The following is a 14,084-nucleotide window of genomic DNA, read 5'->3' as shown; positions in this document are numbered from 1 at the left end:
CTTGAGAATATAATTAATTATAACTGAGCTAGTAGTCCATTAAAGTCAGAAGACAGAGATATGCATTCTTTTTTTTCAATATTGTCCTAGTCAAAAAGTTCATAATAATAATCATATATATAGTTGTCTGAGAAGAAAAATGATTATTTTATTATTCTATGACACAGATTTTCTGCTTATAATAACCAAATAAATGATAATGTATTAGTTTTAATATTAATATCTCAAATGAATATTTTGTAAAGTAAATATGCAGAAAATCAAAATTTTGTACATTCCACACAATATTCAATTCAAAATTGTCAGGGATAAGTAGCTTTCTTAGAAGCGGAAAGAATAATACAAAAAAAACCATATGTAGGTACGTTTCATTTCCAGAAATACAACATAAATGTCAGGGTGGAATTATTTTAACTGAGAAAATGGACTAACATGACAGGCAATCGGGTAAGTAGATGTTGGGGAACTGAAGGCAAACCGGACCCTGATGGAGCAGAGAGAGGGACTTGAGGTCGGGGCCTGGGGCCGGGGAAAGAGGAAGGGCTGGATTGCAGGAGGGCCTCCACATCTGGGTCACTGCCCAGCTGCGTGGGCTCGGAGGGCAGGTCAGAGAGCTTGCTCGCTGAGGGGCGCAGACCCAGGGGCGGAGGACCAGACTGGCGGCTTTCTGAGGGGTGCTTCAAGGTTGGTCTAGAAGCATAAGAACCAAGCTAGGGAACCGCAGCCCTAGTTAGCTGCGCTGCTGACGGAGGAGGCGGAGACCCAGACCTACTGGGAGGAGCATTTCCCCGGTCCTGCTGTGTTTACTTTTCTCTGATGCTCACCTGTTTACAAACAACAGGGACCCACCTGGAAACCGGTGGTGCAGCGTGCACAGCTAAGCCCTTGCACACTGAGCAGAGGAGAGAAGGGAGTTTGGGGACAGAAAGACAAGAACTTCAAACCCAGCCCCTAAAGACAGATAAAAACCAAAAATGTAGCCAGAAAGATAAGTTCCCTCAAAGGAGCAAGGAAAATTCTGACAATTGACTTGGAATCCCCAAAGTGCTGAGAAAAAAATAACTGCCAACCACAGATCTATATCCGATGAAATGCCCTTCAGAAGTGAAGGCAAAATACGCTATGCTGAGAAAAAACAAAAAAGAAGATAAACTGTCATCAGAAACTGAATGAAAAGAAGTGTCATCATCAGCGCTTCCAGCTGATGGAAAATTACTCCAGTGGGTAGCAAGGGGACACAGGGAAGTGTACAAAGCAACAGAAAGGATTATACATGGGGAGCTGAAACAACTATTGACTATATAAAACAGAGTATGGTGAATAAATGGTTCAGGGCATATGGTAACAATATGTTAATTATATTAGTTATATTGTGATGGTATATTATGCATAATACTAATAATAGATAATCACTACTTTTCCAAAAAACCTATATGAAATAATAATAGTGTTTGTGATATAATATTATGTAATAATATCAAATAATATCAATAGTAAAAATGTTCATGGCTGAAAATTTACCAATTGTATCAAAGACATCAAGTCACAGAAACATCCTCGCTTTCAAACAGCATAAATGTGATAACCATACTTAGACACACAGTAAAACAATTGAAAAGTAAAACAAAAAGGAAAACCTTAAAGCAACCAGTAAGGATATGTGTTACATGCAAAGGTACAAACAATAAGACTGACAAAGATTTCACAAAAAAGTGGATGCCAGACCACAATAAAATTGACACCAAAACTAAAGGAGTAGAAATATTTGGATAAAGGCTAAGTTACCACATCTTCAAACAAGTAAAACTGGAGGGAAATTGTCAACAGAAAAATTACTTGAAAGGAGGTATAAAATTGTATTATTAGAAGACAAATTCATAACCAGTAGAGGATACATGAATATGAGGGAAGATTTTAAAAATCTGAGAAAAGGAAAATATATGGGTGACTCTAACTGGATATTGGCCTATTATGTGCTTAATATTTTGTGGTATATCCATATATAGTAAGATATACTACCCTGATAGTTTGTATTTCAGGAGGTGAGGTAAATGGAGTTGGAGTGTTATGTGGTTCTCAAAAATTGTTCTGTAGTTGTAAGAATTCTATTAGGATCTCTTAGGCAAGAATTACTTTTATTTTGAATTAATTATGAATTCACAGGAAGTATCAAAAATAGTACAGAGAGGCCCTGTGAACCTTTCACATAGATTCCTCCAATGATAACATCTCACATTGCTATGTATAAAACCAGGATATTGACAGTGGTGCTATGCCATTAACCAGAATGCATGCATTTCTCAGATTTCAGCAAGATTTACACATACTTGACATGTGTATGTGTGAGTATACTTACATGCTTCCATGCATTAGTGTTCATGTACGTATAGGCCCAAACCACCACAATCAAGATTGAGAACTGTTCACAACCAAGGGAAATCCCATACATTACTCCTTTATAGCATCCTCTTTCCCTAACTCCTGGGAACCACTAATCTGTTCTCCATTCCTGTATTACTGTTATTTCAAGATGATGTAAAGGGAAATCATGCAATCTTGCTGGACAGGCTTTTTTTCATTCCGCATAATGCCCTTGAGGTTTACCATGTTGTCCGTGATACTGATAGCTTATTCCTTTCATTGCTGAGTACTACTCCGTCATGTGGGCACAGTGTATATTTAGCCATTCACCTACTGAAAGGCATTTGATTCTTGTCAGCTTTTATAAATACCAGAAATATTTGGTGATAATTTGTAAACTGATTTCATATTTTCTATTTTAGTATCACCATGCTGTTTTTTTTTTTCTGTCTGACATGTTCTCTGTCTTTGTATTTTTTTTCTCCAGTAATTTTCAACGGACAATTTATGGACATTCAAATCCTATTATAAGTATCCCTTGAAGTTTATGTCACTCTGAGTTTCCATATAGGAAGTGAAATTGAATTCCTATAAAATAAGGAGACACTTCTGCACTAACACTATGTCTTACCTACCTCCTGCTGATGCAGAATGTGATTTTCCTTAATTATCTTAATTGTGAAGTTGTTCATAATGGCATTATGTCCTTAATTAAAAATGTTTTTTAGACGTTCACATTGTTATATAGAGCTGGAGTGAAGATCAAAACGGTTCATCTTCTTCAATGCTTTTAACGAGACCTTACCCAGAGCAGAGACTCAGCAGATGTTTGACAGCTCTGATTATTAAACTTACCAGGACTTGGTTCTCAGTGCTGGCTATCAGCAGTTTAATGTCATAAAACCAGGGAAATCCGCCAACCATCTAACAAAGCAACAGCAAAACTTCTGATGTATCCTTCAGTGAACTGAAGTGTAAATTCCAGTAAGTTGAAAAATGAGACTGAGTCTAGACATGACACACTTAAGCCTGGTACATTTGATATTATTTCACATAGGTTAAACAGTTGTTTACATCATTTAAAAATATGGTTTATGCTATATTTTTTAGTATAAAATATATTATCAACAAATCATATAGTTTTTACATAGTTTATGCTATATTTTACATAATTTATATTCTTTCAACTGATGTAATGAACTACTGAATTTCTTATATAATTCACAGGTCACAATTTGTCCTCCTAATTATACAGATCTTATTTCAAGATACTCTGTCATCTAGCAATGTGGACAAATTGTGAGGCCCCATTTTTTTTTTTTAATTCTAGAGTACCAATAACTGTCTCAATGCCTAAAAGTAGCGACAAAAAAGTTTCTTTCTTGGTATAGTAATGCAGGCTTTAATTCAGAGACTATGATTTCAGAGCATGGACTGAATATATTTGTCTGTCGATTCATTAGGGACTGAGATTTGTATAATGTGAACTGTGATTAGTCAAAATGCAGTTGAAATCAGTAATTAATACTCCCATCTGGAACCAGCCCCAATTACCAAGAAACAAAGGCAGCTGTACACAGAACACAGCTGCTACATTTGAGTGGATTTGTACTTTCTCCTAACAAAAGGAGCACAAATTTGAAAGAAAATATAAAACGTACTGCACTGGCAACCTTGTAGCGGGAAGAAACAGAGAAGGCCCTGAACATCATCAGCAAGACCTGGGTGCACCAAGGCAGGTTTGTTCAGAACAGTGGAGTTGCTAGCAAGGAATTGTTTTTAATTGAAAGTCCTGCTGTGCAAAATAAATTAGTGAGTCTAAAATTCCCTAGGATTAACCTCAACTTTTTTGCTGAAGCAGCCTTTTTTATACAACAATTTTTTGTTAAGACACCCTTGCAAACACATAACCTACTCTGTCTAAAAGCAGTTATGTCTGTGTGTGTGCATGTGCTCATGTCCTGGTTTATTTCACTTTGGAAAGGAGGTGCTTTTCCTGTAAATTCTGGCTCTGGGGTTCCAGGTCTGTGTTTAGTTCTTTGACTTTATAAGTTGAGGTTGTCTTCAACCCCAGAAAGTTCTCCTTCTTGTGTTCTTCCATTTTTAAATTCTTCCTTGGCTTCATCTTGTCTAAAAGGTGATGCTTCCTTCTCTAACAGGTCTCTGCAGCAAGAGTGGCTCTCTTTTCAGCTTCAATCCAGTTTTGGGTCCTGTGTCTTTTCCTCTGCTCTTTCAAGGCCAGCATCACCTTCATCCCTGCCAGCCTGCAGACCTAACTGGGCCTGTCCTCCATTTTAGAGAGGTGCCCTCTACATTTTTAAACATAAATATTAACGACAGGGTGATGTGTTTCATCTCATCGTGCTTGCCATAGTAGATTTTCCCTTAATACCCTGGCCTTTTTGGTGCTGCCCTTGTTGTATTTCTCTTTTTTGAAATGAGAAAAGTTTAACAAATATTAACGTTTCCTTTGAAATGGTGCCTATGGATCCTTACTTTCCGTATTTCCCTAAGGCTACTGATGTTTTCTTCTTAGATTTTAAGCTGTATCCTGGTTTACATAAGGGTGATTGTGAGCTTGGGCTGCCATAACAAAATACCACAGACTGAACAGCAGACACTTCTCAGGACTCGAAAGGCTGTGAGCCTGAGATTGGGGTGCTGGCTAGTCAGGTGCCTGTGGGGGCCCACTTCCAGGGTGGCAGAGGCTGCTGTACTCTCTGGGAGGAACCAAGAGAGAGCAAGCCCTCTGTGGTGGCCTTTTCTCAGAGGGGCACTGACCACACTACTGGGGCTCCTCACCACCCGCAATCCAGATCACCTCCTTCCACGTCTTCTCGTTACACCCTCACAGCGTATGGTAGGCCTTCAACATACGACTTTGGGGGACAAAAACATCTAGTACTGTGGGAATGTTTGCTCATTCATCACAGAATATAGTTTGAAAGGGAATGGGAATTTATTTTATTTTGGGATAGTTTTCCTGTCTGTTCTAAACGTTGTTCCCTGTAGGGAGCTTTGGGATTTTCTGGGCTGATTCTCAGCCTCTCCCTGCACAAAACCTCTGAGCCATCTATCTGAGCTGGGGTGGGGACATTTTCAAAGATGCTGTATCATTAAAAAATAACTTTTATTAGGAATACTGGTTCACTGGGAGTGGGTTCTTGGTCCCCAAACCACCACTGCAAAAGCAGTTGGCAGGGCTTCTGTGCTAGCGCCTTTCAGAGGCACCATGGTAAGCACCTCTCCTTCCTCCCCATCACACTCCAGAGCCAGAGCTCCTAGAGATAAAGGAGTTAGAGGATGCAGGGAACTGGTGCATCTGATGGTAAGGACCAGGGGGCACCGTGGGTTTGTTTTCTTACTGTGATAGTTGCTTATTGCAATTGTACAATATAAACAAACATGGGCCTAAAATTTCATCTGTAAAATGAAATTGGAATCTAAATGAAAAATTCCATAAGCCACATCTCTCCCTTTCTCAACTGTATTTACCTCCCACCCCTGTTCTTATACTGCTTACTCTCTCCTGAGGTATACACATTTCAGCTGTGGTGGTTTTAATACATCTGGTTATATAAATACATCCCTTCTTCTCTGCTCTATATATTTCCTTCTTAAAACATTTTTTAATTTTGTTAGTTTTAGTTTTATCTCAGTTACCTCTTTATCTGTAGAACACTTTGATAATCAACCTTTAACTCCACATTGTATGCATTTTGTTAGACTCAATTACACACTGCTATTGTAGATAAAAAAAGGGCCAAATATAGGCAATTTCTAATTACTCAGGGTACATATATGTGATTTCAAAAGTAGCAATCTAATGTTTTAGTTACCTAAATATTTTTTGTCACATAGGTCATAAAATTTTGTGTCACTAAGTTTGAAGGAAAAATGCTTGTCAGTGTTAAAAGTATTTATATTCATTACACTGTTATTTGATGAAATTATCTGCATTAAACTTTTTCACTTTTGTATCATGTCTTTATTTTATAGATTTATTATTTTTAACCTGGATTCATAGCTAACTTTTTTGTTAGGGTATCTACCAGAAGAATGGGTCAGTCCACTAACTCTTGAATCTCATGTATTCTTCCTTATTAAATAAAATGTTCATTTTCCTAATGAACAGTATGAATTTTTTCCTGAAAGATTTTTTGTAAGCTTCATATAATTTTTTAAAAATTTGCTTATGTTTACCTTCTTTAAAATTTTCACTGTTTCGTGGCAAGAACACTTATCAGGAGGTATACCCTCTCAAAAAATTTTTAAAAGAACAATATAGTATTGTTGGTTATACTACAATGTTTATAGCAGATCTCTAGAACTTGTTCATATTTCCTAATGGAAGCTTTATACCATTTGATTAGAACTCCCCTTTTCTATGCCCGCTCTCCCAGCCACAAATCCACTCTATGCTTTCATGAATTTGACTATTTTAGATGCCTTATGGAGGTGGAATCTCATAGTACATGTCATTCTGTAACCGGCTTATTTCACTTAGCAGAATGTCCTCAAGCTTCATCCATGCTCTTGTGCATTGCAGAAATTCCTCCTTTTTACAGGTGTACAATAGTCTATTGTATATATTTGATCTTCTCTCCTTTTATCTTAGTCCAAGTAAGGAGTTGAAAATGTTGTTTATCTTTTCAAGAAACAGCTCTTAGTTTCATAGATTTTTTATCTCTTGTTTTTTTTTTTCCTATTCTTTTATTTCTACTCTAATCTTTGTTATTAACTTCCTTCTGCTGACTTTGGGCTTAGTTTAGTCTTCTTTTACCAGACCCTGAAGCATAAAGGCAGGCTGTTTTTCTGGTATTTCCTCTATTTTTAATGTAGACTTTTATTACAAAAAACTTTCCTCTTAGTACTGCTTTTGCTGTATCCTATCAGTTTTGGGGTGTTGTGTTTTCTTTTTCAATTACTTGAGGTTATTTTCTAATTTCCTTTTTTTCTTTTTTGAATTAATGGCTCTTTAAGAGTTCATTGTTTAATTTTCACATTTTGTAAGTGTTCTAGTTTGCCTTTTGCTATCGATATCTATTTTTATTCCATTGTGGTTAGAAAAGATGTGTAGTATAATTGCAATAGTCATAAATTTGTTAGTAGTTGTCTTGACTTAACACATTATCTATACTGGAAAAACTGTGTGCGCTTGAGAGAAATGTATATTCTGCTCCTGTTGAGTGGAATGTTTTGTATACATCTGTTGGGCCTGTTTGGTCTATAGTGCTGTCCTCTGTGTCTTTACTGATTGTATCTTTTGATGTTCCATCCATTAAAGAAAGAAGGCAGGATATTACATAATGAAAAAAGGATCAATTTTCTAGAAAGATACAAGAATTATAACTATATTTGCATCCAATATCAGAGCACCTAAATATATCAAGAAAACATTGACATAACTGAAAGGAGAAATAGAAAACAATATAATAATAGTAGGAAACTTCAATACCCCACTTTCAATAATGAATACATTTTCTAAAGGCTTTTATGTCTGAAATTGTGTTTCTTATGAGTGATAATTTGGTTTGATATGAAATTCTATCTTGGAAATTACCCTCCTGCTGAAATTGAGATAATGTTTCTTTGCCTTAAAGAATGAATATTACCAATGTTGTCAGTCTATTTTCCACTCTTTTGAAGCTGTTTTTTTTTCTTCCTGAGAAGCTTTTAGGACTTCACTTTGTCATTGGCATTCTAAATATAGCTCATTAATCCATATGGCTTGTTGCTGAGTATGTCCTTCAGCACATGAAGACTCCCATTTCTCCACCACTTAAAAATCTAATTTTTATTTAAAATAATAGTCTAGCTGTTATAGTTTACCCTCCATTATATTTTCTCCATTCTTTCTCCATCACTCCTATAAAGTATATATTGCCATTCTTGAATTAATTTCTTTGCTTCCTAAGATTTTCTCCCATTTTCTAATTTCGTTCTAATTTGATGAGTGTTCTTAAATTTATAATAGAGACATACTGATTTTAAAATGTTAATAATTATATTTTATTTGATTTCTCATTGACTTTTTAAAATCTCTGCACAGTTCTCTATGTTAGAGCAATGTATTTTTATTTATCATATGTTCCCCTTAAAGTTTTCTCTGAGATATTAAATTAAAATTTTAAGAATTCTGCTGTTTCCTTAATGACAGCTTTTCTGATTTCAGCATGTTTTATTTTTCTTACTGTTTTTATTCATATTTCTGTTTTTGTGATGCCAATTACTCTCAAATTTCTGGTGATAGATGTGTGCTCATAGATTAACATGAATAATATTTTGATTAATATACAAAGCTGACATTTTTATTTCCTTTTTTACAAACAGTATGGTAAATCAGATGTTTATACTAAACAGGGCAACTATGAGAAAACCCTTTGTAGATGGATTGGCATATGAATTGGAATTGCTAAGCTTCAGCTCAAGTTGGCTACACTGGGAGCTTGCAAATTGGCTGAGACCCCCTCTTAAGTGCCAAACTAAGGAGTGATCTGTCTGGAGTGCCAACCTGTCCACTGGGAACTGAGCCCTCCACAGCAGATTAGCCAGAGCATTTTGAAAACTGTTTGTTCTTTGCATGTGCAAGAGGTGCTTGATTTGAGGAATGAAAGCATGAGTGTTGGGGAGGACTGTCTCTCTCCTACAAATCACCTGCTTAATAAGTAACCATTCCACTTACAGCTCTACCCTATCTACACCAAACAGTACAGTGGGAAGTTCTCCAACAATATCTCCTTCCACTTTGAATTTGCATATATTTGGGTGTATTTGAGACTGATCCTTTCTTTTCTGGTTAATCCATTACTATGGCCCTAAATATTTCCCATCTTATACAAGTTTTCCAAACTATCTAGTCCATCCATGCCCAGACCCCTATTCTTAGAGCTCTAGTGGATTCATTCCCTCTGTACATTTTAGTTTTGTTCCAGTTAGATTCAGGAAATAACAGGTATGAACAGATATGGTAAATCATTATTCTGAACCATTCTTTGTTTACTGTCTTATGCTAGTGGGAATTGGGTAAAAAATATTATGGTTCATCATGGAACAGTGGTCAGATTCTGTATGATTCCTATCAGCTTGCTGTCAATATTTATTGCATATTTCTACCAGAATTACCGGCATCTTTTCCTAACCTTCATTTTATGGGAGAAGATTTATTAAATATTCAATGCTATGCCAATTCCTAGCACTTGGCATCAAGTCCTACACATAGCCTACACAAATTCACCAAAGTTTCATGATATCACTTCAGTTTGTGAACATCCTCTGGTAGATGCTATGATTGTTACTTGATTGCATCTACCAAAACATCATGACATATACAAAAAAAGATAATAAAGCATACTAAGGAACATCAGAACTAAAGTTGATTCATGAAACAAGTTTATTGCTCAAATTATAGACTCAGATATTGAGCACTTCCCTAGAAATTGATATACATACATTCACTTATTTTTCAAAAAACTGTAATGATATAAAAGTAACAGGAACTTTTTTTGACTTTAAAGGTCTGTGCTCTGTGAGGGAAAATGAAAAGCCAAAATTCATCAAGGAAATAACTGAACCAAGTTCTCTACCAAGTTTAAAAGTCACGCCAACTGTTTAAAGTACTAAGACTCAACACCACAAAAAAAGAAAATTACAGACCAATATCCCTGATGAACATAGATGCAAAAACCAAAAAAGAAAATTACAGACCAATATCCCTGATGAACATAGATGCAAAAATACTCAATGAAATATTAGCAAACTGAATTAAAAAATACATCAAGAGGATCATACACCATGATCAAGTGGGATTCATCTCAGGGATGCAAGGATGGTACAACATTCAAAAATCCATCAACATCATCCACCACTTCAACAAAAAGGACAAAAACCACATGATTATCTCCAGAGATGCTGAAAAAGCATTCAACAAAATTCAACATCCATTCTCAACAAAATGGGTATACAGGGCAAGTACCTCAACATAATAAAGGCCATATATGACAAACCCACAGCCAACATCATACTTAACAGTGAGAAGCTGTGAGCTTTTCCTCTAGGATCAGGAACAGGACAGGGATGTTCACTCTCCCCACTATTTTTCAACATACTACTGGAGGTCCTAGCCACTGCAGTCAGGCAAAACAAAGAAATATAAGGCATACAGATTGGTAAAGAAGAAGTTGAACTGTCACTATTTGCAGATGACATGATATTGTACATAAAAAATCCTAAAGACTCCATTCCAAAACTACTAGAAGAAATATCTGAATTCAGCAACTTTGCAGGATGCAAAATTAATACACAGAAATCGGTTGCTTTCCTTTACACTAAGCATCAACTAGCAGAAAGAGAAATCAGGAAAAAAAATTCCATTCACAATTGCATCAGAAAGAGTAAAATACCTAGGAATAAACCTAACCAAGGAAGTGAAAGACCTATACCCTGAAAACTACAAGACACACTTAAGAGAAATTGAAGAGGACACTAACAAATGGAAACTCATTTCATTCTCTTGACTAGAAAGAATTAATATTGTCAAAATGGTCATTCTGCCTAAAGCAATCTACAGATTCAATGCAATGCCTATCAAAATATCAACAACATTCTTCAACAAACAGGAACAAATAGTTTTAAAATTCATATGGAACCAGAAAAGGCCCTGAATGGCCAAAGCAATCCTGAGAAGGAAGAATAAAGCAGGAGGCATCTTGCTTCCCAACTTCAAACTCTACTACAAAGCCACAGTAATCAAGAAAATTTGGTACTGGCACAGGAACAGACTCATAGACCAGTGTAACAGGATAGAGAGTACAGATGTTAACCCAAACATATATGGTCAAATAATATATGATAAAGGAGAGATGGACATACAATGGGGAAATGACAACCTCTTCAACAGCTGATGTTGGCAAAACTTGACAGCTACATGTAAGAGAATGAAACTGGATCATTGTCTATTCCCATACACAAAAGTAAATTCAAAAAATGGATCAAAGACCTGAATGTAAGTCATGAAACTATAAAACTCTTAGAAAAAAACATAGGCAAAATCTCTTGGACATAAACATGAATGACTTCTTCATGAACATATCTTCCTGGGCAGGGGAAACAGAAGCAAAAATGAACTACTGCGACTACATCAAACTGAAAAGCTTCTGTACAGCAAAGGACACCGCCAATAGAACAAAAAGGCATCCTACAGTATGGGAGAATATATTCATAAATGACAGATCCAATAAAGGGCTCATATCCAAAATATATAAAGAGCTCATGCAGCTCAACAAACAAAAAGCAAATAATCCAATCAAAAAATGGTCAGAAGAATTGAACAGACAGTTATCCAAAGAAGAAATTCAGATGGACAACAGACACATGAAAAGATGCTCCACATCACTAGTCATCAGAGAAATGCAAATCAAAACCACAATGAGATATCACCCCTCACCAGTAAGGATGGCCACCATCCAAAAGACAAACAACAACAAATGTTAGTGAGGTTGTGGATAAAGGGGAACCCTCCTATGCTGCTGGTGGGAATGTCAATTAGTTCAACCATTGTGGAAAGCAGTATAGAGATTCATCAAAAAACTCAAACTAGAAATACCATTTGACCCAGGAATTCCACTACTAGGAATTTACCCTAAGAATGCAGGAGCCCAGTTGAAAAAGACATATGCACCCCTGTGTTTATTGCAGCACTATTTACAATAGCCAAGAAATGGAAGCAACCTAAGTGTCCATCAGTAGATGAATGGATAAAGAAAATGTGGTATATATACACAATGGAATGTTATTCAGCCATTAGAAGAAAACAAATCCTACCATTTGCAACAACATGGATGAAGCTATAGGGTATTATGCTCAGTGAAATAAGCCAGGTGGAGAAAGACAAGTATCAAATGACTTCACTATTCTGTGGAGTATAAGAACAAAGAAAACAACTGAAGGAACAAAACAGCAGCAGACTCACAGAACCCAAGAATGGACTAACAGTTACCAAAGGGAAAGGGACTGGGGAGGATGAGTTGGAAGGGAGGGATGGGGGGGGTAAAAGAAAGGGGGCATTATGATTAGCATGCATAATGTGGGGGGTGGCACACTGGGAAGGCTGTATAGCATGGAGAAGACAGGTAGTGATTCTACAGCATCTTACTACGCTGATGAACAGTGATTGCAATGGGGTATGTGGGGGGAACTTGGTGATGGGGGAAGTCTAGTAAACATAATGTTCCTCATGTAATTGTAGATTAATGATACCAAAATAAAAAAATCCAGTGAAAAAAGAAATGCAAAACTACTCCCCGTCAGATTTCAAAAAAAAAATTTCTGAACTATATTAGTTTAAACAGTGAGATTTTATAAAGAGAGATCATACACAAATGTAATGGAGTTGAGTATCTAAGCACACATTATGCAATATGACAAAGTGGTGAAATGTAGCAATGAAATTAAAAATTAATGATGGAAATATTAGAATTGAATATCATTTTGAAATCCAGTATCAAATATACTTTAATTACTGCTTTTGTATATGTAGATATAAAGTCTAGATAAATTAAAGTTAGAAACATGCCAGACAACCCCATTACAAGAAAACATAAAACATCATTATCACTTAGGTAAGAATTTATTAACACGGATAAACATATAAACCATACATAAAAGCAAAGAAATATTTGGCTAATTTGTTAAAATACAGGTATAGACTGGGAGGACATGTGTAGAACATGAAAACCATGCAAAGGAAGATACTATAATATCTACAACATACAGAGAAAACACAAAATCAAATTTAATTTAAATAGATAACCTAATAGAAAAATGAGACAAAGCATGTGAAGAAGAAATTTTCAGAAGAGGGTTTTGAAGCCAGTAAAAATAATGGATTTTACTTAAACTCATGAATAATCATGAAAAGGAAAATTAAAATAGCAGTATTTTCCCCTTCAGAAAACATTATTTCAAAGTTCACCAGTATAAATCACTAATATGAGGAAATGAAATCTCTTATACATTGTTGTTATGAGCATAGATTGGATAGCCATAATGGAATGCAATTCACAAGTATGTAGTAAAGTAGAAGAGCATAAAACATGACCCAGTCTTTCTGTCTGTATGCGTACATAATTTATCTTCATAGATAGGTAAGCACACACATTCATGTGCATTAATTTACTAGAGAAATTCTTAGACATGAACCTGAGAAGATATAAACAAACGTGTTCACTGAACACTTCTTACAATAGGAAAGCAATGGGAATAATCTGAATATTTGTCAATAGGGAAATAAAGACTTAGTGTAATTTAACCTTGTAAGATTTTAAAATGGTATAGACCTGGCAACAAGTGGGACTATATCAAATGAAAAAAGTATATTTTCTTCTGACAGTTAACAATTTCTAATGATTAACAAACACTATTTTCTTATAATAGTTAACAGTCTTAAATTTATGTCTTAAATTCATTTCACATTAATTTTTGTGAGTGGCATAAGTTGGGTTCCAGTTTCATCACTCTTCATTTGGTGTCCATTTATTGAAGATTCTATCCTTCCCCCACCAAGTTTTCTTAGCTTCCTTGTCAAATAGTAATTGACCTTACATGCATGTGTTTACTTCTGGGCTCTCTATTCTGTGCCATGGATCTGTGTGTCTACTCTGATTCCAGTACCATAGTGTTCTGATTAATATAGCTTTGTAATACAGTTTTAAATTCAGTAATTG

This window comes from Manis javanica, chromosome 2, assembly GCF_040802235.1.
Source record: "Manis javanica isolate MJ-LG chromosome 2, MJ_LKY, whole genome shotgun sequence".
In the NCBI taxonomy this organism is placed as follows: Eukaryota; Metazoa; Chordata; class Mammalia; order Pholidota; family Manidae; genus Manis; species Manis javanica.
This window is presented reverse-complemented; position numbering follows the sequence as displayed.